The sequence below is a fragment of the Labeo rohita genome, chromosome 4, assembly GCF_022985175.1.
Source record: "Labeo rohita strain BAU-BD-2019 chromosome 4, IGBB_LRoh.1.0, whole genome shotgun sequence".
Taxonomy (NCBI): Eukaryota; Metazoa; Chordata; class Actinopteri; order Cypriniformes; family Cyprinidae; genus Labeo; species Labeo rohita.
Window position 1 is genome coordinate 45602643 of NC_066872.1, and position 26995 is coordinate 45629637.

The window sequence follows — 26995 nt, forward strand, 5'->3', positions numbered from 1 at the left end:
TGCAAAAAAAGTTTGATGTATTGAGACTACTGGCATTAAATGTAATTCATTTATTCACATTAAAAAAAAATGCCCACTTAGACTGCTTGAATAATAGTTTGCTGTTTTTATGTGACATATAGAGGAGGATAAACTTCTGAACATATATTTGTAAACACAGACCTAAATATGAGAATAAAATGAGCACAAAATTATTTCTTGAACTCGTCACTAAAACTACACTCGAAGATCATCAGTTTTTATTGGTAGAAGAATCACGGTCTGATTCAGAGAAGCCGCTGTTCAGTTGTTGTGTGGCAGTTTGTGTCGTTTGCTATTTGTTTTACTGATCGGGGAATTTAAAGCGTCTAGTGCCAAATCCACCCACTCCACAACACAATGACAGCATAATGCAGTGTGTGATGTAGTGTGTACTGCAGTCTTTAGGTCTCTTCAGCACACAGACATGCTCTCTAAACAGATATCAGTGCGCACACACACACACAGCTGTGTTCAATTGCAACAGAGGGAGGAAAGGCGGGGGGGGTATGCTGATGGTCTGACGAAGCGTCAGCAAGACGATCTGTTTTTCCGTGGAGACGCCCAGTGTCAACAGACTGCATGTCTCTCCCACACACACAGAGCAGCCACTTCATATTAATTATTAGTGGAGTTTACTAAGTCAAGCATCACTATGACTATTGCCCATAAGTGACGTTAGGGGTTGGGGGGGAAGGGGGTTTGCGAATTTGAGACATATTTTGTCCCGTACAATTTGTACTATGGACATGTGTACTATTACATTCCAGGGAAAATTTTATTTTAAAGAGATTTTAACAATAACTTTCAAACCTCCTACCATGAGCTCTGAGTTTGTTAATCGATGATATATGCTTTAGATTAAGCCATCAGTTCACATAATTTCAACTTAATAGTCATGTTTAACAGCGGAATCCCTGATGAAAAACTACATTACCCATAATGCTGTACAGAAATCCACCAATCAGAGAGACACAATGAGTGTTGGGCTCCGCCCACTCCCAAGAAAGCACCAGAAATGATACAGCTGAGTTGGCCTTGCTACACTCTCAAAACACTTAAATATTAAAATGTATATGCATATTTTGCAATAAACGTAAAACATATTTTCTATATACACAAATCAACAACTTATTTCTCTATTGCCTTTTTGATTATGTCATTTGCAGTGCTTCATGGGAGTTCTTTGCCTCACTAAAGCCATTAGGTTCGTAGTCTTGTACCTTTGCCTTTTTGTCCAATTTATTTTTTGTGCTTCAGACAAAAGTTTGTACTGTTGTGATTCTCCTCATAGCTGACTGGTTTAATTCATGACTTAAAATGTGTTAACAAAGACTTTTTAAAATCCTTTAATGAAAAAAAATACTCTGGAACCAGTGCCACTGAAAAACTAGGCACATTTCTGGCACATATCTAGCAACCCTTGCATAGAAACAATTTGGCAACCCTTGCATCGTGGCAGTATTGCATAAAGGCTGACTGCAAATAAAAAAAAACAAAAAACTAAAACTGAATTAAAATTGATTACATTTTTTTTTTAAATATTACATATTTAATGTTAACAAATATTTGTATATTTAAAAATATATACTAAATACACTAAATTACTAAAACTTTGATTAAAATAAAATAAAAAATCTAATCAAAATTATAATAGTGACTTGATTTGCAACTTGATTCAGACTGTCTTGCCTCAAAAAAACAAAAAAAAAACAAGAAAAACAAACAAAAAACAGACTATCACACAGAATTTAGAAACACATCAATCTCTTTCTTGTTTTTTTATGACGATTACTAATGTGAAAACTAAAACCCTTGAAAAGTCCAACATAAAACAGTGTGGCGTTTTGGGGTTTGCTTTGCCAGCGGGGTGTAAAGCCGTCTGTACTTTGCAGGAATAACTCACTGCCTCTCGGGTGGGGCGCTTATTTCAACTTAATCAAGTTGTTTAAATACAGTTGTGCGCTAGGCGACAGGGCAGCTATTTTGACGCCAGGGATATTCACTGGGACGGTTCTGCTCTATAAAGTGCTTCCCCTGCTCGATTTAATGGAGGAAATCAGACTCAGCTTGAACAGAACGCAGCCCAACTTAATTCACCTAATTGTGCTGGGGTTTTTTCTCCGTGTTACCCACTCGACGTGCAGTTGTACTCATTATTTTTGCCTCCGTTTGAGTGGCTGTGCGGAGGAAACATGGCCCTGAGAAAACCACATCATAAAACACGCAGAAAAAAAGCGCTGTAAAATACGACTTCAGTCAACCTCTCCCTCGCCACTTTGGGTTTTTTACTGCGCTGATTTGTCTGCAAAGCAAACAAATACATTTAAAATCTAATTTCACAAGTTTATTATTTTTTAACATTCTTTAATGACCAGTTCTGCACAAATTAACATGCTGAAACTGTTACTTCTGACCACAATGAAAGCTTCCATACAGTTTATAAGGCAACAAGAATCACCTATCAATTTGTCCAAGTGGCATTGAAAAAAAATGAAGCCATTAGACTAACTTAGACTAACTTATACCTCAGCGTCTGTTGTGAAGAATGTTTTCTGCAACTAAAAAGATAGTTAAGTGGATCATTCATGCAAAAATGAAAATTTGCTGTTCATTTACTCACCCTCAGGCCATCCACAATAGAACAGTAAAGAAGATTTTTAGCTGAAACTGTGCTCCTTGGTAATCATGCGTCATGCGATGCAAGTCAGTGGCAACCAAAAGTCAAAAAAAGCATATCAGTGAACATAAAATTAACCCTCTGGATCCTGACAATATATTGAGGTCTTACGAAGAGAAACAATCAGTCTGTGCAAGAAACTGAACATTATTTACAACAGTATTACCTGTAATCCAGAGCCTCAGACAACAGAGAAATCTAGTTCTTTTGGACAGCTTGTTTCAATGAACTTCAATAAACTTGTCTTCATCAGCTCACATTTTTAAATAAACAATGAGAAACCACAAAAAACCTTCATTTCACCCCTTCATTCAAGTGTTTGGTTCACGTATGTGCATATCAGCGGCTCATCAGTCTTCTGTCCGAGCTGAACTGCTTCCTCAGTTCAGTGACTGCTGGAGGAACTGAAGCGTTGAATCAGTTCATTCATCACAGGATCATATACGCTGCTATTTTGGCTCAATTCGAGTCGGAGTGACTGTCAGGCATCTGAAAAAGAGAGTCTGATTGAGTAACTTGTAGACCTGTGCTGCTCAAGCCACAAACTGTTTCAGACGCTTCAGTCCGATTTGATGAACTGGTTCATTTCGTTCCCTAAAACGAACTGGTTCAAAAGAATGATTTGTTCAAAAACCAGATATCAGTCCGTTTGTCTAAGGCTCTGGATTACAGGTAATAATGTTGTAAATAATGTGTAGTTTCTTGCACAGACTTATAGTTTTACTTCATAAGACCTTAAAATATTGTCAGGAGTCACAGGTATTCATTTTGTGTTGCCTAATGTGCTTTATTGAAGCAGACTTCACCAAGAGCCACGGTTTCAGCTAAAACTCTTCTTTACTGTTCCACTCAAGAAAAACGTCACAAACATCTTGGATGATCTGAAGGGGGGGTAAGTGAACAGCAAATTTTCACTTTTGGGTGAACTGTTTCTTTGATGTTTTGACCAATCCACAAAAGCACATACTGTATATTTTAAGACATCAGTTTACAGTGAAAAAGAACTAACGTCAGCAAGTCCAATATTAAGTTTTAAACAGGAATCTGACCTTTTTAAATCCATTTATAATCATGCACAAGGCCAGAAACTCGAAAGGCTTTGCGAGCACATTGTTAGTGGTAACAAACCTCGGTTCACAAGTCTCATTTAACCGTTCAAATTAAACAAGATGTGTTATTCGAGTAGCTCCTATAAACATCAAATTGAACTCACCTGCTCAGCAAGATCGTCAAACTGTTTCTCTGTTATGACAGAAGTTGCCCTGAAAGAGAAATCGTAAGCAAGTATGAGCTAATGTTTTTCATAAAGCTGAGAATGCAACTTGTGTTGCCGAATAAAACCGATGAAATCAAGGTTGCGTCGCTGGACGAGTTTGCATTCAAAGTACATCTAATGAAACGTTTGACGCAAAGATTGCAGTAGGTTCTTTTATTAGGATATTTTTCTTTCAAAATCATAGCAAGGTCCTTGTGCTACCCTGAGAACACTGCTTCTGTTCGCACTAAACCCTGGAAAAACGCAAGCTGTCCAGCTACTGTATATCTAGCCAATTTATAGTTCAGCCTTCACTTTTCCACCAGCAGTTTCAAATCCAAAGACAAGGCAGAAAACAAATGAGCAAGTCAGTTGTCAAGATCATTAGCAGATAGAGAAATGATCCACGCCACTGACTTCTCTCCTGAATATCGCTTCCAGTCCCTCCAAGAGCATCCAACTCCACACTTCTCATTGTGCAACGGAGCGAAGCTCTCCGTCTGCAAGATTTCCAGGAATATTTGAATGTGACTGACTTTGTATTCATGCATGTGTCTACACTAAACACAAACCACTGACGTCCACTACTCACAGATCATGTCTTGTTTCGTTGACATGCTAAATTAAAATTAACAGAGCATTTGGTACACTGTCATATTTATAAATTACACTCTGATTCTGTTACAAATGAGAATATTCTGGGGTCTTTTAGGAGGCCTAGAATTACACTCAGCTGGTCCTTTTCAGCTGGACTGAGCTGTTTAACTGTCTGACAGTATTTATACATCTTTGGTAATTGTATTGCAGTCTATACTTCTCCTCAGATACTTAAATATTCCATGGAGTCTCTCAATTAATGTCAGGGTCAAATGATTTAGCAGAGTACACTTTGTAACAGTTTAAGATTAAAACATGTGTCATTGAAGAACATGCAATGTTTATGGAAGGTAATACATTTACATTTACATTTCTGCATTCGGCAGATGCTTTTATCCTCTTGCGTTGCATTCAATTGCATTTTATCAGTTCATGCATTCTTTGGGAATCAAACCCATGACCTTGGCCCTAGTGCCCTGGTCTGTGCAACAGATACAGACTAAATAATAGGGAAAGGGAAAAAAATGTCCTTTGTTGTCGTCATTTCTCAAAAACCTTCCTCTAGAAGGGAAATTTCTGCAACAGACCCACTGCAACATGCAAAAAAAAGCAGACATATGCCTTTGTCTTCTCTCACTTTGACTTCTGTAATGCACTTTTTATGTAACTGCCCAAAAAAACAGACAGAGTGCAGCTTGTGCGAAACTGCAGCCAGGTTATTAACAAAAGCCAGTCAGAGCAAGCACATTACACTAGCTTTGGCTTCCAGTCTCAAAAAGGATTGATTTTACAGTTCTTTATTTGTTTTCAAAGCACTAAATGGCCCAGCGCCTTCATACTTTTCAGAGTATCAGCGTTTCACTACATCAATTGCGATCACTATTGCTTTTTTAGCCATGGATTGACTTTTCTTCACCTGTCCTCGTATTTCACCTTTGACTTGCTTCTATTTTGCAAGAGGTGATAAAAACTAGCTTTTTATGTTGAAAATGAACATTTACGTGGTACTTGCCCATGCAAAACTCACTGGCATGATATTAGGGTGTTGCACCCTTGACAGTGAAGATAATGTAGGAAAAGCAGGCATACAAAAGGCTGTATTATAGGAGGCATCATTCATGTGCATTGCACAAACAGAGCAGGACAAGTTAGACAGCAAGATTTAATAACTAATATGAGAAACACCTAAAGGTCATGTGGTGACATTCACAGCAGACAATCTGTCTACAGTTAAAATGGCTTTATCTTATTAAAATAAACCCAAACAAACGTCCAAACCACTGTCGTTTCCAGCTTTCAACACTTTAGGCTTCTGAGCGACGTTGCCTCAGATTCTGCCATCGTGCCAGGACTGCATTTCATTCCCACGTCTTTGCCTGAAAATGACTGTTTTCCCACAGCCATCTACTGTAAACTGGCGAAAGTCGTTGGATTGCTCTGCGTGTAGTTCTCAGACATTATCTTTATCCTATAATTCGGATTCTCTCTCAGAGACAATGATGCTGCTTTTCTCTCACCTGGTAAATTTCACGTTTCTCTACACAGAAATTAAAATAATGAACTCATCCAGCTGGTATATTTATCTCATGCTTGGGTTACTTTCTGAGTCAACATTATTGAAACATCAACCATTGTTTTGGTTTCGCTCCACTCCAGATTTCCACGTAAATCAGCGAAAGCGCCACAAACTGCGATAGAAGGCTGTTCTTTGCGAGCAGCGTCCAAAATCAACCCCGCTATGATGATGTGCTGACAATCATCTGCAAAGTCAGGCCAAGCATTTCCCAGCATTCATAAAGATCATTACATTGTGTAATTATTTTAAATGAAACGCCCCAGAGTTCTTTAGATTGCTCTTAATTGCACAGCAGCAAATTGGCATTTACTAAATCAAATCATTGTTTTTGGGAATGTTTTGACACTAGATAATATAATTTTGCCATGCAAAAATAAAAAAAAATCATATTTTGATCCAACATTGGATGTGCATACAGATCCGTTAACTGAGGAAATGCAACTGGCAACAAAAGCAAAAAAGCTCTCATTCCAGGCTTTCTTGTAATCAGCTTTTTCTTTTTACGCCTGGCAGAGCGAATCTGCACCGGACAGAGAACATTACTTTTGGAGCACCGAAATAATTTGATTTCTCTGATGTTTTTGGAACGGCTGCATATTTTTGAGGATAAATTATAACTTTCAGAAATAAATGTTAGTATTTTAAAATGTGCTTCTGGTGTATGCACTCTCTGAAAGATTTATTTTTTCCTGCTGGTGTGTAAATGGAGACTTTGAGAGGAAATGAAAGAATCTTTGCCAGTGACAGATAACAGGGAAAGGACACAACACTTTTCCCTCGATGAGAGAAGAGCGATTACACACCTTCACAACCTTTAACCTGAAGTTTTCCTGCTGCTGGGTTCAGCCATGTTGAAACTGAAAGCCTATACTTGTGAGACTCTCTCTTGAAGTTCTAGAAAACAATTCACACAAACAGATACAAGAACTTCCAATTGAAAAGCATCATAATGGTCAGCCGCACCCTAAACAACTCCTACTCAAACCAGACAAACTTCACACGTTTTCCATTTCACCTTACACACTCCTAAGGACACCTACACACCTCTGATGTACACTATATACTTTAAGTGCACCCAAATATCCTCTACACTGCAATCAACCAATCAATAAACATTTTTTTGAAAACCACATACTCTCGATTTACCCTATATATTCCAAACATATCTTGCATACTACAGCTCCATACTTGCATACTACACACTCCATAACCAGTCTGTGATGTTCTCTAGAAATCTGCTAATGTTCTCAAGCAGTGTGTGAAGTCTTTCCTGTGTGGTACAGGCTGATACTGTTTGTCCTGCTGGCAACCAGCACTGCTTTAATTAGCTAAACGAGTGCTGAGTGAGGGCAACACTGCTCAGTCTCACCCAGGCCAGACAGAGCTGTTTACCCAAAGCCGCCTGCCAGCGAGCTCATCTAGACACCATTACAGGCTCTTTGGTTCCCAAAAAATGTGTTTGTGCTTTAGAGTAACCTACATTTTCTAAATGTCGTGGCTCTTCATAGAATATGGGGATTGTTTTCTGAGTAAAACAGATATCATGAGCACTGCACTGCAATGAATCAAACTTCTGAAGTTCTTGAGACTGTCTGAAGTGTCTTTTGTATGATTTTGAGAACAATAAATGTGTAAATGAAATGTATTTGATTGAGATTTTTTACTGAATTTGACAGGTTAACCCTGTATAATACTATATAATAACTTCTCCCTCAAAAATTGGATATTTTTTGTACTTTTGTGGTATTTTTCCCCCAACTTGTTACATTTGTGGTGTTCCCAGTCAAAAGTAACTGGCCTACAAAAAAATGCTTATACATTTTTTGTGTTATCACCAAATCTTGGAGACATTTTTAAAAGGTGGAACATTTTTGACCAGGAACACCAAATTATATTTCAGTCCAGCACAAAGGTTAAAATCTACAACATTTGCAACCAAGTTCACCCTCAAAAGCATTTACATATATTCCCCATGCTTATATTTTGTATTTCAAAAGTATGCCTTTTGTGCAATAGTAGCTTAATAACTTTGCAACTGAAAATTGGCAACCCATTTTCAAGGTTAAGTGCTCTACATGCTCTACTTGTATCCTAATGTTAATATTTTGTCTTGGTTTTTATTTGCAAATGTACTGCTTTTTGCAATTCTTGCAAAGAGTTGGAAAGGTTGGATTACATGCAGCATTGAAAATGAATGGTGTTTAGTCACTTGGCAAATCATTGTCAATGTGAACCTCTTTAATTGCCATTAGCTGAATAGAAAAGTTCTTTCAGAGGTTAGTACATTTTGGTGAACGATCATGAAGACCAACAGTAAGTATTAATAAGGTAAATAATAGTCAATTTTGATTTCACAATCAGCTGAAGACAAACAAAAAGCACCAGCTGGTAATAGTTGTGGCTTTTAAAACGTCTTGACTGAATGAACTGACAATCTGGACAAGGTCTGACTGTTTTCGCTAGAGGACTGGACATAATTTTGTGATAACTAGAAAGGCTTTGTAAGCAGCAACTCAATCTTTTAGCCAAGGTCTTCATTTGTTTCTGGAAAAGCGCCCAGATCTGATCTTGCGTGTAAACCCATTTCTGACGCAGGTCTACCAAACTAGATGTGGACAACCTTGAAGAACTCTCGGAGAGCATGGCTTTATTTCATATAGCATATATAAGGCCGCTTGTCTAAAAGCTTCAAGAACGTTCAGGTGAGATGGACGTGACGGCAGCCAAGGACCACGGCTTTGGTGAACGTATCCGTTCATCGTCTCTGGGGGTTGTTTCTGTGGCCTGGTCTCTGGTGTTTATTGACAGAGGCTTTTCTTGTGATCTTCTCAGCCATTTTTCTGCTTGGAGCAAAAGCGCAGGGCTCCTCTTCCTCGTGCGCACATGGAAACCACAAACCAGGAGCTGGTTTATTTTCTCCAGCTTAGACCAGGGCTGAGAGCCGCACCTGAGCTACCTCTGTAACTACATAATTGGATTGGCCAGAGTGTTTGATTGGATACAGTTAAAGTATTTCCCCTCCATCATGCGCTAAAACGAAGCTGAATCTGCTGCTGACTTTTCACTGTCCAGTAAAACTGCCACAGTTTGCCACAGCATTGTAGTTCAATCTAGAATCCAGTTTTGGGCAATGAATAAAAAACAAAGTGCTTTTTATCTCACAATTTTGACTTTTTTTGCAACTGAGGGTTTGCACCTCACTATTCTGAATTGCAGTTGAGAGTTAAAAAGTCAGAATTCCTGGATATAAACTCACAATTGCGAGAAAAGTCAGAATTGAGAGATAAAAATTCCAACTTTTTTCTCGCAATTGCGAGAATAGCGTGATATATACACTAAGAATTGTGATTTATTGATTTATGAAGTCCAATTCGAAGGGGGTAAAAAAAATCTTACAATCATGCTTATATCTCACAATGCTGACTTTATTTCTCAGAATTGCATATTTGTGCTATTATTTAATGCCCAGAAAAGCATGTATTAACACATTAATTTATTATATTTCTTTGAACCTGATTAAAATCGGCTCTGCTCATTAATTTGCGCTGCTCTTTGTAAATTGTGTTGGTCATTGCTTGCAAATGCAATGCACGTGCGTTCATTAATGTGCACATTGTCAGTAGATCACCAGCAGAACTTTCAACTCCCATCTGTGTTTTTATAGGATTGCGCTCTCCTGCTAATTTGCCCTGTGTGGTAAATCTGGCCCCATATGTCATACTAACTAGAAACAATGCTTCTCACCACAGATCAAGAACTGTAGGTCCAACCACAAAACTTTGTGATGCTGTTTGCACATGTTCGATTTGGGAAACATTAAATCGTTAAACTATCTTGGTAATGATCAGTTCTGAGAATGTTACTTTTAAAAGTAATGCATTACAAAATTGCCTTACTCCATAAAAAAGTAACTAATTGCATTATTTGTTTTATGGAAAGTAATGCATTATGTTACTTCTGCATTACTTTTTGTCACCTTAGCTAGGTTTGCTTATTTATTTTTAATAACGAAAAACCCAAAAGTTATATTTTTGGCAACTGGACCCTTTGAGACTAAAAGTGAAATTAATAAGCCTCAGGCTAAAGCAAGTGCCTTCCCCTCTCAACACGGGGACAGGAGAGCTAATTGAATGGGAAAATAAAGTAACTTGCGTTACTTATTTTAAAAAGTAATCTAATTGCGCAACTTGCATTACTTACCCCACAACACTGGTAACGATGGAACGTGCGACCATAGTTTTGGGAAACACACATGAGTTTGGTGGTTTTTCAGTCTTATTTTGACCCAACGCTCATCAGCAATGACTGCTTAATCACAACCTGTTCAGATTTTGACCACACACATGCACACAAGCAGGTACAGATTGCCCACGTATTGCCCACTCAGCACCTGGCAGCAGGTGTGTGTGCATCTGTAAATGGATTACGCCGAGTACGCCACGTAACCACACACAGAACATTTGTGCCCGTGTTTGCATGTGTGTGTATGTTTGTGTGTGCTTGCGTGAGGTCTGAGTGGTAGACCAGCAATTACAGCTGAAAGATGTTTACACTCTTCACCGTGTTTACCTTACTGCATCACACCCGAGATGCCCTACACGACTGAAAGACCCTCTGTGGAGTCTCTCTCTTTCTCTGAATGTGCATGACTGATGAATGCTGTGGAAATGAGCCGTATCTCACCACATGCACACTATGAGAGCGCCACACCTGCTCTGACATCATAATATACACCTGAGCACGAGCACACAAACGCACACACACCCTAATGCTGGAAACTTTCCCATTACATCATGCGCATACTTACCTTTACTGTGGCTAGTAGTGCATTTTATGGCTTAGCGGTTGCTCTTTCATGGTGTCAGATATCAGGTTTGTCTCAAATGTGTCTCCTTGGAAGAAATAAAAAACAATTGGGTCAGTTGATGAGAAAAAACAGTTTGAGACATCACGTGTGAGATTACTAGCGAAATAAAACCTGCGTGCTATATTTCAAAGGCCATATGATAGTTTAGTGTAAAGACTGAACAGACTGAATTTGAGTCATTTTTGAGCGATAATCTTACACTACATCAAAGCTGTTAAAATCTAATTTGTGTATATTTGAACTGGACGCATATTTATTTAATGACTTTGCCAGTATTTTTCCAATACAGATATCTAAATATTCATAAATCCAGATACATTTACTTGAAAAGCAAAATGACTCATAACATTAAGTCTTGTTTTCTGAAAAATCTATCAAAATGAAATGTTTACTGAATGCTTAAAACAAGAATAAATGTAAATAAATAAATTCTTGCTTTCTTTTTGAATTTAGTTTATTTTTCTGACCGCACTGGCAGATATTTGTTCTTGGTTTAAGCAAACGTTTAATTTTTTCCAGAAAATACCAATACCAAGCCATTTTGCTTGATTCTTGATTTAAGAATGTTTAAATATTTGTACTGGAAAACAAGACAACAGTACTAAATAGGGAAGTTATTTTTTTGCTTTTATAAAAATTTGAATCAAGTCTTATTATATTAATCTCTGTGCCATCAATGTTACAGTTGTGGTGTGAATTTTATTTTACATTTAGAATGATTTTTAATAAAATCAATATTTACTATCGTTATGGTGTGAATGGGTCTTAAGTCATACCGGTTTGAAACAATGTGAGGGTGTGTGAATCATTATTTTTCACAATTAACGTGTTCCTTCTTTTCATTGCTGTCTCAGAGAAACAAATAAAGATATTGTGTTTTTAATTTCCATCAGACAGATCATAAGCGGCCGGCGCATCACACAGCCTTGTGTTTAAGTATGCAGGGCACAGCTGTTCTTCATGAAGGGTGGCAGCACTGCAGTTTCGTTGACTATGGAGATTCCATTAGCGCGGATCAGGGCAGCTCAGTGGCTCCAACTGCACTGATTGCCTTTTGTCTAGACTCCATTGAGTGTTTTTCACAACGTGTGGACATGGAAGTATTTATGAGGCCAGGGTTTAATGGACAAAGCTCACATTATATGACCTCCAATTTCGTCGTTTTTACATTCACGTCTACTGGCAATCCTAAGCCATTCCTCTAGCCCTGAGACTGCAGTAACCGGGCTCAGGTTTATGGGAATCATGGGTCGAGCGCATAACGGATAATCTATCTGCAGTGTCTGCTCTTGTGCTTTATAGCATCTCTGATCGACTCCTGCCATTCACACCAGCTCTCACAATCCAGATCGTACTCGCTGGGGTCAGAGGTCATGGATGAATCTCATGAAAGCTGTCATGAACATGTTCAGATCATATTTCACCTAAAATCTAAAAGAAAAGACTAGATGTTATATTGTGCCAATGGAACCTGTAATTTCATTTCTGCATTTTTTTTTTTTCTGAGACGTATTGATGCCAGCTATGGTCCTAAGAACAGGCTTCATTCTTTTTATGCAACATAATTTATTATTAAAATGCATTATTTTTTTCTTTTGACTTTGGGGTAAAATATGACCCAGACATTTTTCTGGGCTTTCAGATTTTGATTCAGGTGAGAATCACCCTTATGTAGCCCCTCTGTGCTGAATGCTGTCCATTTAAAACAGCTGAGGGGTAAATAAACAGAGGCGGTAAGCTGAACACATGCATCTGTCTGCCGCAGTAATGCATTAGTGTACTCTGCACTTTGGCTGGAAGCAAACAGAGTCTAAACAAACTTAAACCAAATACTGTGTGTACTGTAAATAGCCTTTTGTGTAGTTATTTTTTCAACGCCAAAAATAGAAATCACGGATAGCATATTCATCTTTATTTTAAGAGGTGAACGAGAGCAAAATATCCAGGGGAGAACCGGAGCGTTCTGTGATGACTAAAATACACAAACACGCACATATACAGGACACATCACCAAACCTCACACGGAGCCATTACGACAGAACTCTATTAAAGTAAGTATGTCCTGCAAAAAAAGCTTGCAAAGCCCTTACAGGCTTGTTAATTAGAACCGAGATCGGGTGAAAAAAATACATATTTCCAGGTGGGCCAAAGAAAACCCTTGAAGGTCGTAGCAATTATTTCACAAATGAATAAGCGCAGTGTGGAAATGGCAGTGAGTTCAAACAGAGGGACTTGGCATCAAACCGCATGACGTGACATGTCAAATAAATGTCTGCAAAGTCCTCGCAACGCTTGTCCACCTTAGAAAAATGCATGCACTTTTCAATTAAAAAAGTCTACGTTCGTCCTTTTTTTTGTACGCCGCCACCTCCCCCAATAAGGAAAGCTTAGTGTAGTACTGTGTCTTGTTCTTTTTGGCCAATGAGAGTGTAAAAGTGTCATTCGCTGTGACTGTGTGGGCCCTTATGGAGAGGGGAAACAGCGCCAGAGCAGTGAAATCACTCCAATGGGGAGAAAGAGAGAGAGAGAGGCTGCAAACAAACATGAAGGGCAAGAATTGCAACAACACTTCAAAAAATCTAAATCTAAAATGGGGTATTTGCAGTGATGTCATACAAGTGCTATTCCAAAAAGAACCTTTCAGTGATCATTTCTTAAAAGAACTATTTTTTTTGTGTGTGAAGAACATTTATATTATCAAAAGAACCTTTTTGAACTATAAAGAATTTAATTTTAATTTTTTTAATAGAAATGTTCAAATATGTTATAGACAAAAAAATGATGATTATTATTATTTAAAGTGACTTTTTGTTAGACTATATCATGAAATGAGCATATATATCATGAGAAGATTAAAGCTTTATCTAAAGCTTTATCTACTTTATCTAACTTTACAAAAAAAAAAAAAAAACACCATTATGTCATTCCAAACCTATATAGCTGTCATTTTTCTCTGAAACACAAAATTAGATTAGATTTTTTTTTTTTTTTTTTTTTTTTTTTAACATACAATGAAAATTTGTGGGGTCCCATAATGTTTTTACTGCTTACAATTTTAAGAAGTCCAAACAGATATCTGGGGTGTTTAACACACCGATTATATACAATCATACATATTTCAATTGAGACTTCACGGCAATAGCCTCCATTGCCATCTAAGGCCGAAGGAGAGTCTTCTGGGAGAGTTAAACTCAGTGTGACAGTTTTACGCACAGCATCATGGGCTCACTACAGTGGCTGCAGTCCTCTAGCCCTGCGGTTCAGCCAGTGTGGCCGCTGGAAAGTTTGGTTAACCAGGGGCGGTGTCTGCATCCCACAGAGCTCCCGAGAGCAGAGCCGTGGGCGATTAATAGCCCTCTTTGTATTTGTTAATGTAGCTTGTTAGGGTTCAACCTTATATTGATGTTGTATATACAGTGGTGAACGTGAAAGCTGTTTTTATTCAGTAATAACTGTGTTTGCGGCGGGGAAAGCAAAGACAACATTTATGCACATAGATGTCGATTTTTCAGACTTCTGACAAATATGGATTTTCTCTGTTTAAGTGAACAGGGTCGGTTTACTACATTGCGGCTATTGTCCAAAACAAACCTAGACGGAATAAAATTTGGTGTAGGATTTATTTTGAAGCCATTTTCATTCAACAATTGCTAGTAAATTTCCTATATAATCCCCCCAGAAAATGGCATGTAGTTTTCTGATAAAAAGTACTCCAATAATCTTTTATTTGCAGCTTCAAAAAAATAATTTGTAGTCATTCACTATTAAATCCAATTTGCTGTTAATTTACTAGTAAATTATCCCTTTAGATTATACCAACCAAAGATTATCCCATTCACTGTGATCAGAACATGATGACTTCAAGGAATGCTGGGATAGAACAGGTGTAACCCTATCTTCTGGTAGACTAGAATGGCAGTTGTGGTACATTTGTTCAATGATGGGCTCATCAGGCATACACCACCTTTCATTGAAAATAGAAAAATACAGGGAGTTGATTTGCCAGGTCATTCAAAAAAAAAAAAAAAACAAAAAACAAAAAACAAAAAACAAAAAACAACAACAAAAAGATATTTTGAAATAATTCTCAGGATTTTTTTTTTTTTTTTTTGCACATATAATGTAGGCTAAGTCAATGTTGTTTTTACTACTTACAGTTTTAAGCAGCCCAAATGGTACCAAGATATCAGTTCAAAGAGGTGATAAACATACCGATTTTACTTGATTAAACACGTTTCAACATACTTTTTGAAAAAATATGCGTGCAATTCAATTCTGCTACAATAGTAAACAGTCATAATTCAGTTGAAACTGACATTGTTCTGACTCTTTTCTTAATTATTCTCGACAAGAATTTAATCTTTGGAGGCGAGCGATCGTTGTTGGTTGCATTGGTTTATTTGAATCTGACTCTGATGCATTTATGAATTTTTGTCCATTATGTGCATTTGTGTGTCTGCTTGGGTTTGCATAAATGTTTATGTTGCTTTTGAGTAACTAAATGAGTATTAACATGTAATTATGTCTCAGTGTCACATAGGTGCTGTAAACTGTACCTCGTCTTATTGAAAACAGTTTAGCTCCTCAGGAAAGGTTTGAGTTACTTGAGCGCACAATAAAAGAGAGTCAGAGGAATCCTGTTAGGTGCCTGTGGCTCTGAAGGACCCGACAGACGTCTCCCCGGTGGTTGTCTCCTCACAGACAGCGCCGTTAAAGATTAACACCCTCCTGATGAGAACAGTGCCGCTGGATACCTGATGAAGGACGTTCAAGCTTCATCCATAATCCCTGTGGTCAGAACAGCAGACGGGTCCCCACCATGGAAAATATGATTCATTATTCAACAAGTCCTCGACCCATAATGGCTGCAGTTAAGGGTGTTGTAACCATATACTCACACGGGTGAAACCATGTTGCCAACCACTGCAGATCGATAAACGACAGGAGACAGATCCGACTGCGAATCTTGATTCAGCATTTACTCCTGCCTGTGGTTGACCCATATTACCTGTGTTGAAATGTTAAAGGTGCACTTAATTGTTTTTCTTCATTCAAGTATTAGAAATCAATTGTATTTTTGACCAATATCAGTCACACAAGATGACGAAAAACCCATTATATGGTGATATAGAGCAAGGACAACAGCAGGGCCTCAAACATTAGGCACAAACTCACAATGGTAACGGCACGAAACGTCTCCGTCCAAGACGCTGCTGGCCCGTGGTGAGGAGAAATCTTGCGGCAGACCAGTGCAATCCAGTAGCCAAGAGCACAAACCACTAACAACAGGAGTAAATTTGTTGGTATTGAATCTAAAAATATCCATTTTATGTGTAGTATAAGACCAAGGGAGAAAAAAAGACCAGTACCAATTGGAATCAGTGACCTCTAAGTTGTCTTCCATCACTGTTTTTATTGTGTTACCACTGTTTTTGTTAATTTTATAATATTTGCGTGGGGTGTTCTGGCATATATTTCCTGTTCTAGTTGAGAGGGAGTGGCATTAAGAATTGCAAACTTGCGGTGAAGTGCTCATTTTAGGTAATTTATGAAAATGTCTGTGCAAATATGTTTTGTTTTATCCAGCCTTATTGTATTTTCTTGTTCTTAAATTTCATGTATTAATCATATTGTGAGGCAAGAGTTTATTTTATAAAAATGGTATGTTCCAATTTGAACTAGTGAACGGATAAAGAGCATAACAAGGTTATTATAGCGCCGGCCTCATTTGTTTAGAAGGGAATTGGTGCTGTTTTAGTACCTAGTTGTTCTCATTTTTAGACTTAACCTTTGTTTTTATGCTCATAAAAATGTTTCTGCTCTAAATAAACACACTTTTTTGGACACCAGCTTTGCTGCCATATTTACGATCCTCCTTGCGACCGCTCGTATCACATTTGCATTCCGTAATTTGAATTAGGAGTTTTTGCAGTGCAAAACAGCTATTAGCTGAAGCTGAGTATTTACTCCAAATTATACACAAGTAAGAAATATTATTCCTAAACAACATGCCTTCCTGACTGGGTGCAGTGAGAATGACCTGTAATAAATGTCAGCGAATGGATGAGGAACTTGAACGAGTGAGTGAGAAGATAGTAATGAGGAGACATGGACACGGGCGTGCGTCTGAGAGCCCGGGAAAGTCTCCTAATGAGAGCCACAGGTTCGGTTTCCTGCTCGTTCCTGCTGTGACTCTGGCTTTCAGAGCCTTCTCCTGTATCCCATCATCCTTTGAGGAGCTGAAAAATTGGTTGCATGGAGTCAGTTGTTTTCCTAGCAGTCGCTGACCCGGCGAGTGTTGTTCTTGCTTGGGTTTGTGTTGTCATTCAAGTCAAATGCCGACTGGTCGTCGTTGGCTTTCTTTGGACGCGTTGCAAAAAACTTCTCCAGCTCAGAAGCCAAGAGGTCATATAAGCCTTGATGCACTCAACCGCTCACTCACTCAGCTTATTTAATTAGCTAAACGGCCTTTCCATATGGGAGAACTTTAATTGCTGCGGCATTGATGAAGCGTTTCCCCAACAGTTAAGAAACGGTTACCACCACAGTGTAGGGCTTTATTCTTCTTTACACTGGAATAAGACTGATGAGATGGACTGGACTGGCATAAACTACCACATTCTGCTTTGTTTAATACCAAAATGTCAAATGATGAGCAAGTGTAGTCTAAAACGGTCAACATTTTCATCTCTACTCAACAGTTCTCACACCTGAGCATCCTCGAGCAAAGACGGCAAGGTTCAGGTTGTCTACTTGGTCCAGCCGAGCAATTGCCTTTGAGATAAATGGCAATGCTAAAGGATAACTCTCCATCATAGACCTCTCTGAGCTCACTGAGGCAAATCTGGTTTTGTTCTACTTCTTTAAGTGCACTTTAATGTGAACATGTGATGGCATGATTATTTTACCCTCTGGAAGCAGTTCATAGAAAACATTAAGAGCACTTCTAACGGTCCAATGTCTTTACCAGCAGGTTAATATGAAAAGGTGTATGTGTGTAGCTGTTGAAATGCCACATTTCTGTCTGGTGAATCATAGAAGTCAGGCCAAGGAAATAAATCCATTCAGCAATCCGAGCAAAATATATGCACGCCCCCCTCTACGGCTCTGTGTCTGTATATATTTGATTCAGTGTGCTTTTGCAGTCTGTGTGGTCACTGTAAAACTTTGCTACCGCGACTGCCGTTTAGATCTGCTTTCTCGCCGTTTCCTGAAAGCTATGTAGCTGATTGCTGTTTGTGTGATGTGCTTCAGCATTTTTTTCTCTCTGGTAGCCTGACTGTGCAAATGCCTTACACTGTAAAATTGGCCTTAAGACAAACTGGGGAACTTTCTGTGGACTAACTCTGCACCGTCAGAAAAAATGTGCAAAAATGATACCTTTAGGAGTACAACAGCTTGTCACTGCCTCAGAGCGACACCTTTGTACCTTCTATACCCCTAAAGAATACGTAATAGTTCCTTAGAGTAGTGGTATGCAGAGTTACTTTTAAAAGTAATGCATTACAATACTGTGTTACTCCAATAAAAGTAACTGATTGTGTTACTTAGTTACTTTTTATGGAATGCAATGCATTACATCACCTGGGCTTATTTACTTTTTTGATAAAGTAACTCGTATTTAAAAAGTAATGCGTTACTTTACTAGTTACTTTTTAAAAGTAATCTATTTTGTGACTCACGTTACTTGTAATGTGTTACCCCCAACATTGGTAATATGTGACCACAAAACCAGTCATAAGGGTTTGACCCATACAATGTATTTTTGGGTATTGCTACAAATATACCCCTGGGACTTATGACTGGTTTTGTGGTCCAGGGTCACATATGTACTCTTATGGCACTATTTTGAACCCTTTACGGGGTTAGGTACAAATGTGTCCCTTTAAGAGTACAGCCCCAGTGTCAAGTTTTGCACCCCTAAAGGTATATTTTTTTGCACAGTTTTTCTGAGAGTGTACCTTGTTTTCAATTGTAGGTCTGGTGAAAGCCTCAGCACTCCAAAGGCCAACCGTGTCCAAAGTCCAGCGGTCAGCGACCATTCGGTTAGTCCATGTCCATGGGAATCAAGAAGGGAACCCGTCTCTACTTTCAGTGGACAATTGATGTTTTGTTTTTGAATGTTAAATCTGTTTGACAGCCAGATATTAGTTTCCCTGATGTTTCCTACTGTAAATTCTCTCCAGCGAGTCAGCCATCGCATTCGTTTTTCAGGGGAGGAGGTGATTTACGAAATGGCTATTTTTTTGACGTTTTCTTGATTTCGTTCGGAGTGCAAAATTCGGAAAACTTTCCATCTCATATCATTTTACAAGGATTATGGTATATCTATCAAGCCACTAGATGCTGAAGCCCGCTGGGCATGCACAGGGCGTATTTTAAGGAAGCTGCGTGGAAAATGCATGCAGCTACAGTGCTTTCGAGAACAGCTGATTCGCCTTAATGAAGCCGCCGAGATCCGTGGTGACTGTGGGCCCAATGAGATGCCTGGCAAAAGAATTAAGAGAGCGAGTTTAAAGTACTTGAAGATCTACCTGTGAGATGTTTCATTTTGAGGAGGCAGGCTCAAGTACTGTTTTAATGACAATACCATCCTCTGTATGGTGAAACAGATCCTCAACTGCAGCTACAAGCTTCCTTGTTGCGACTCTCTGTGGCTGTAAATTGTTTTAAAACGTCTTTGTGGAGAGTGAAAGAATTCTGGGAATGGGCAGGCAGTTCATTTACTGTAGTCGATTTCTAAAATACAAAAAAAGGTAAGCACAGCAAAAATAACTGAAAGACAAAAACAGTTCCGTAAATATGAGCAGCAAACTGTATTCAGGCACATCCATAAACTGTTCTGGATGTCTATTTGTCTGTATCCTCCAGGTACAGCATGCATATTTTTAAAGTAGACTAATACTTAACTTCTTCCCCAGGCCAAATCCAGATGAGTTTCTCTCTCTTGCACTTAAAGACCAAAACTCCAACACTGCAGCTTTCACGTACGCTTTCCAAAAAAACGGCAGGACGGTTCCCCCCGCCGCAGCCCCTCCAGAAAGGCCTGACATATTCTACGCTTGCCCGTCCAACAGTGTTTGTGTGTGTGTTGGCGTATGCGTGTGTGTAAATATTTGGTATTCTCTCTTGACTACTCAAGAGCTGTCTGACATTTTCTGCCCTTTTCTCTCCAAATAGCATAATGAGAATTTACTGCATCCTGTTAGTACTAATCTCGTAATCCTTTCCTCTCAATTTCTAGAGCAGCGGGCGGCCAAAACTTCTCCTGGTTTCAAAGGAGCTCCCATGCTCCTTGTCCCCTGGCTTTTCTGATTTAAGATAGTATTTCTCAGAAATGAGAAATCTGTGCAGAGACTTAGATGGACTACTGTGTATGTAAGGTGTGGAAACATACTGACGCCTGTTCTAAAGTTATAGTGACCAAGCACTGGCAAACTAATATCACTTCACTATGTTTTTTTTCTGAATTGCTATGGACACTCTAAGTAGAGGTATTTGGGGTGTTTGTAAGAAAGATACCTGATGGTATAAGGAGGTAGTTCAACGCATTGTTTCATGAAAAATGTGTAAACTGTTCTCCAATAAACATGCCTTAGGAACATTTTAGTCAGTGAAAAGTGACCCAATAGAAGAGATCATCGTGATGCTACAATAACCAAAACACAACACATCTAATGTCACATTGCATAAAAACAACCCATGTTCCTTACCTAAATGTGAATTTGAAGTGAAAACGGATATTCAAAGAGAAAGAAATATGAGCAGGACTTGGAGTTCCCAGCTCACAGCATAGCTGGGTTATATTTTTAGTTTATCTTATTCACAGATTGATCTGAGTTTAGCCAAATGAATTCACTACTGGAAACAACTGCAGAGTTTTATTTAATTTCCTCAGTAAATAGTGCCATAACCAACTCCAGCTCAGCCCCAGGGTTGAACGGCAACAAATCAGCTCTAAAATACAGTGCCGATAAAATTGTTCACCTCCTTTTCCGTGTTCTGTTGTTCTATAGCAGTAAATCACGATCTCTTTAAATTGGCCATTTTTTCCCAAAGTTCAACACAAAAAAATTCTTAAAAGTGAAAGTACAAATCACTGAAGTGACCAATATAGACATAAAATCCAAAGTAATGGCTTTGATGATTTTTTTTTTTTTTTTTTTTTGCAAAGTTTTGGAAAGAATGAGGAAGAATTGCATGGCCTGAATTGATGCAGTTGCTGCCCAATGTGCAAATTCTGATTTTAAGGGGGTGAATACATATTATTTTGTTTAATAAACATAATTTTTGCTTTGGCATGAAACAATATTTTTTTCTATAGATCAGTGTCAAATAGTCTTTGTGGTTCAGTGTTGCAAAACAATAACTTCCAAGAACTGATTCTTTTTTTCATAGCATTATAATTGCATTAGTATTTACAACATTTGTGAGACTTTTCTCATGAGACTTCCGATACAGGCCTACAGAGTTCACACAAACTGTACCCAAGACCACCTTTTCACAAAAACTTTGCACAAATTCAAAAATCTGCTTTCACACCAACCAAACTGACATCAATTGCCTTCATTTTTCAGTTGACTTCAATTCTGCTTTTCATTATGACCTTAGAGAAAACACTTGACAATGCTCACACTGTGTTCAAGTTTATAATACTCTGCATGTGTATTATGTAATGGCTCTGATTGACCTCCCACGGAGTGATGTTGGAATAATATGCGGTGTTGTGTAGGGTTAGCAGGATATTAGCACTGCGTTGTTCTGACGTCAACATGATTCATTGAGTATTTGCTGCTCGCATGTTCTTACAGGCATTAGAAATGTTAACCGAAAAGCACTCTATCAAACTGCCATTTTCAGACAGCAAATGTCTCAAATTTGTATGATTCAGTCGGAGCTTTTACAGGCGTTATTTAAGCTGGCGCGGGACAGTTGGAGGAGATGAACTCCAGTCTGCATTCAAACCACTTTCTCCCTTTTTTTCTTCCCAGAACAGAGACAAGCTAAAAATAAGCCGGGGATTTAAAGAGTGCGGCTTTTAATGGCAGCATGTAAAATGTGCTGTGTGTTAACAGCCCTGCTGAGGCCAACCAGAAGACATGGTGAAGCAGCCCCAAAACAAATTGAGACAACAAATAAAGGAACAGGCTGGTTCTAGAGCAGCTTTATTGAGTTGTACCCTCTCTACTGTGTTTGATGAGCCTCAGTGACGTCCACAATAACCATGACGAGACGTTTATTGACCTCACGCTATTCATTTACAGTGTTGGGGGCAATGTATTACGAGGAACATGAGTTGCCTAATCAGATTACTTTTTTCAGGTAACTAGTAATGCATTACTTTTAAATGTATAACAAAATATCCGACTTATTTTTTTTTAAATAAGTAACGCATGTTAGTGTGTTTTCCCATTTATTCACTGACAGCTCTCCTGTTCCAGTGTTGAGTGAAACTGGCAGTGAGGTACAGACGCACTTCCTTTAGTCTGAGGCTTATTAAATTCACTTTTGGTGTGAAAGCATCCTTACAGCTGCCAAAAATATAACTTTCGGGTTTTTTGTTATTAATCCGTGTAAAGTAATGCAATTAGTTACTTTTACACACACAATATTGTAATGCATTACTTTAAAAAGTATGTGACATCCACTGTAGACAGGAATCTGTACTGCTTACTGAATATCACTGGTTTATTGAAGAACTGTTGGAGTGGGTCTAAAGAACATGCTGTAACACTTTGATATGGCAAAACTCTTTGATGTGGGTCTCAAAAAACCGGTGCTCTCATAACACTCACATTTACAGAGAGAAGCGGAGGCAACTTAGCCGCTCCAGAGGGATACAAGGAAATTGGCTGCAGTGATATTGGGAGTAACGGGACTTACAAAAGGAGATCAGCGCCAGCGCTGCTGGAGCCACCATGCAACCGGCACCACCCAAAAACTGCAGCTCGCAAACAAGACATTCCATCAACTGATCCGTACTGCCTGTACTTCTCTTGTTATTCAGTTCCGGCGTGAGTCCCAAATGCATTTTAGATGTCGGAGACTAATGTCTGTTCCTGTGTTACGAAAACACATTGTTTGTTTTGCTACTGACGTTTAAACGCATATCAAAAATGTCATGACTGCCAGCTGTGCAGCGGTTGCTAAGTATAAAACCCAGCGACCCAAATACACTGTGTATTTTTCTCCTTAGGCTAAAAACGTGCGTAAAACTTTGGTCTTACTGTAAATATGGAAGGTAAAGCTGTGTTTGTGGCCACCAGGGCTTTGTTCTGATGATATAACGGCGGATGGTGCTTGTTTGCTTTATTCATACTGCGGATACTCCCACGCTTATGCTACTGAGTGGAGACGCATCGCTTTGATGATGCGGTAAACTGCGATGATGCAACCGTCCCTACGGAAGGGTGTCGCCCAGCCCACAAGGTGACGCACTTCACTAGAACCTACTTTCTCTCACTTTCTGTCTCTTTTCTTTTCTTGTGTCTTTACTGAAAGGGCTTTGGTCTGGCATTTCACCAGCAAGCAAAGGGGCTCTTTAGTGGTCACTGGTTAAGCTGGCCAGCATAATATGTTTTTCATTCAAGATTTTTTTCTTTTTATAGTTTACTACACTGACGTCAAAGACATATTTTAACGGGTCTAGTTTCTAAGTTCGATCATACTACCAATTCAGTCTTGGAGAGGAACTAAAAGTAGCAATGTTACTAACTTTAAGGAATAGTTCACTCAGAAATGACCACTGTGTCATCGTTTATTCACACTCATGGCGATCCAAACTTGTATGACTTTCTTTTTTCTGTGGAACACAAAAGAAAAAACGGTGCTTGTACAAATATATGTAGTATTGTCATCCAAATAAAATATGCATTTCTGTGCCATATAAAACTTCTCTGTTCAGTATAAGTAAATTACAAAATCTGATATTTTCTTAAAATATGTTTATGGAAGCTTGTTTCTGACACACACACACACACACACACAAATTAATTGTGACTTTTTATCTTTTTTTTTTCTCATAATGGCAAGTTTACATTTCAGAACTGCATGATATAAACTTATTATAAAGTCAGAACTGCAAGACATCAACAGGCAATTTCCGGTTATATCTCACAATTCTGACTTTTTTCTTGCAATTCAAACTTCTTTTCTCATAATTTTGAGGTATAAACTTGTTATTGCGTGTTACAAAGCCCAATTCTGAGGAAAAAAATACTTTTTTGTCTTACAGTTGAAAGTTTTATCTCACAATTCTAACTTTATAACTTGGAATTGTAAATCAAAACTGTGAGTTATAAACGTAAATCTATGAAAAAAAGTCACAAATGCAAGTTTATATCTTGCAATTCTGACTTAATTTCTCAGAATACTTTTTTGTTATTAACATTTAGTGTAGCGAAGTACATTAGGAGAAAGAAACCATGCACTACCTACAGAAAGGCTGAAATGAATTACATGAAACTCCAAAGACAAAACAATGCAGACTAATGACTCCAGTCTTATAAAAATGGAAGCCTGTACACACCCACGTCTATTTTGTAGTACAAATTGTTTTGGGTTGAACGAGAAAAATTAAGAGAAGAAAAGCCAACCAACAAGGAATCGCAGCAGTAGTCTGTCTGTGGAATGGAGATGCCTGTGGAATTGTGGTCATAATTCACAGACAGATGAAGTTTGGTTATCCTCCTTAAATACTTTATAACATATTTCACTGCATTTTTCCTTTTGCAGTGAGGCTTTTGTAAAAGCCAATCAGCCAGTTCTTTCTGTTTCTAGTTATTTTCATTTCCCATAGGCTAAGAACATACCGCTATAAAGTGAGCCAAGCCTAAGTTTCTGTGGAAATGCACAATAATCTATTGTTGATTCCACAGAATGATTCAAGAAAAAAAAAATCCACACATCTATTCAGATAATCTTAAGTCGCAGAAAATGAGTGCTGTATGCCAGCTGGCTGCTTCAGAAGGGAAAAGAAGAGTTAAGCAACCTGATAGGTGACGCTAAAGATGAAATCATGGGATTTGTAATTAAGTTCTGTACACAAATCTTTCTTTGAGAAGCACCTCTGTGTGCAGAAGCTCACTGGCCCAGTTTCCCGCACCTCTTCATCAGCACAGAAGCCAGCGAATGTGAGCTCATTGTTTTCAAAGACAAATCAGTTCCATGGACGAAGGGGAAATGCAGGGACATTTATACGTGGAAATAATGATTTTATTTAGCCGGGATCTTCGCTGAGTCCAGTTTTGAGCTTGAATGAAAAATCACTGGAACACATTTGTGATGTAAATGATGTGCACGTCTAAACAGAATTTGCAGGCCAATTTCCATGTTCATTTTGGAAGGAAATCTGTAAAATTTTTCAGAATGGATTTTAAACTGAAATTCAAATGATTCAAATATATAATTAACAAACACACATGTTAATTGCTAAGATCTTTGTAAATTTGATCATTCAAACTTTTTGGAATGCATACATGCAAATACAATTTATGCAATCTCATATACTGCAATTAAACTGTAAGATTACAATTCAAAACAGCTCAGTTTCTAGAGTTCCCCCTTGTCGGGAGAACACCTGGATTTTTGTGAAAGCTTTGTCATTTTGTCTCTAGCTGCCGTGTATTTCCTCCAGAACAGCAGGCGGGAGCCAGAGAAGCCGTTAACGGTGCTTGTAAAGAGCATTAATGCCTTAGAAGTGCCTTCAGAAGCCAGTACGAGCGGAAATTATGTGAAGGTGAGTTGAGGAATTTTTGGAAAGTTCAAGGCCCAGCAGGCATCCTGTAGAAACGCTAACAATCATTCTGTACATACGGACGTTAAGACTTCCAAATTATACAGGATAATGCGCTATAGCGCTACCTGGAATTCCTGTCTGTGAGGATGTGCATTAATCTCTCCAGCATGGAAAGAAGCTCCACACATTGCTGGCTCTGGAAAAGTAACTGATGAATCAGATCTTCGTCCATATGTTTATCGGCCCTGATTCTGTAATTTAATACAAAGCCACTGAAGTAGAACATAATGGGAAGGGTTGTATGATCAGTAGGTAATGACTGCTCGCAGATGTTCTTATTGCATATATGTCTGGTATTCTTCCTGAGAATGTTTATAGTCAGGAAATGACAAAGGATGATGTCATGTATGATTATGAAGGTCACTACAAGAAGAATGAGGTGGAAATTGCCATTACACGTTTAAGAAAATCAGACCTTCACAATACAAAAAAGCCTTTCTTCGAAGGTAAAGTGGAGTACCTACCAGCCAATGTTTGGACAAGTTGCTTTTAAATGGAATGCATTACAATATTGTGTTAGTCTATTAAAAAGTAACTAAATGCATTACTTAGTTACTTTTTATGGAAAGTAATGCATTGTGTTACATTTGCATTTCTTTTTGTCATGTGGGCAAGGCTTGCTTATTTATTTTCAATAACAAAAAACCCAAAAGTTGTATTTTGGCAACTGTAAAGGCACTTTTCACACGAAAAGTGAAAGAAATAAGCCTCATGCTGAAGGAAGTGCATCTGCACCTCACTCCCTAATTTTCTTAACACAGGGACAGGAAAGCTGTCATTACTTATTTAAAAAAGTAACTCAGATATTTCCCTGTAAATGTAAAAGTAATGTTTAAAAAAAGTTACTTCACTAGGTACCTAGAAAAAAAGTAATCTGATTACATAACTTTGGTTACTTGTAATGCATTACCATCAAGACTGCTACCAGTGATATGATCCAAAATGAACCAAACACCTACTTAAGCTTGTTTTCATGCGAACACATAAATGTTTTTCTCTGTGAGCTCTGTGGTAGGCTTAAGTTTCTCAAACCTTGCAAAAGAAGATGCCTCACGGAGCAAAGAAAAATACCCACACCCACAGATTGAACAAAAAAAAGGGAAAAGGGAATAAATAACACATTCATACTAAATCTGAAGCCTTCCTCTAAAGTAGGCATCCGTTAAAGTGTAAACCTGAGCTGAACTGGACAGATACTGCAAACG

General features: G+C 38.3%; 1 protein-coding gene across 10 annotated transcripts in view; it reads right to left on the reverse strand.

The window, feature by feature from the left end:
* Positions 1-20025, reverse strand: part of pthlha (parathyroid hormone-like hormone a) — a 47704-nt gene extending 27679 nt beyond the window's left edge. For 5 of the 10 annotated variants that reach the window (XM_051108268.1, XM_051108265.1, XM_051108263.1 and 2 more), the window contains exons 1-7: positions 19584-20025; positions 16169-19480; positions 15892-16001; positions 15550-15781; positions 14814-14957; positions 10934-11018; positions 3912-3960 (exon numbers count right to left, since the gene is read on the reverse strand). The gene's annotated coding sequence lies outside the window, so the exon portion shown is untranslated. Of the gene's footprint in view, positions 1-2641; positions 3188-3911; positions 3961-10933; positions 11019-14813; positions 14958-15549; positions 15782-15891; positions 16002-16168; positions 19481-19583 lie in introns of all 10 variants that reach the window. The other 5 variants (XM_051108262.1, XM_051108269.1, XM_051108267.1 and 2 more) reach the window with 3 other exon arrangements.
* Between the last annotated feature and the right edge of the window lie 6970 nt (positions 20026-26995).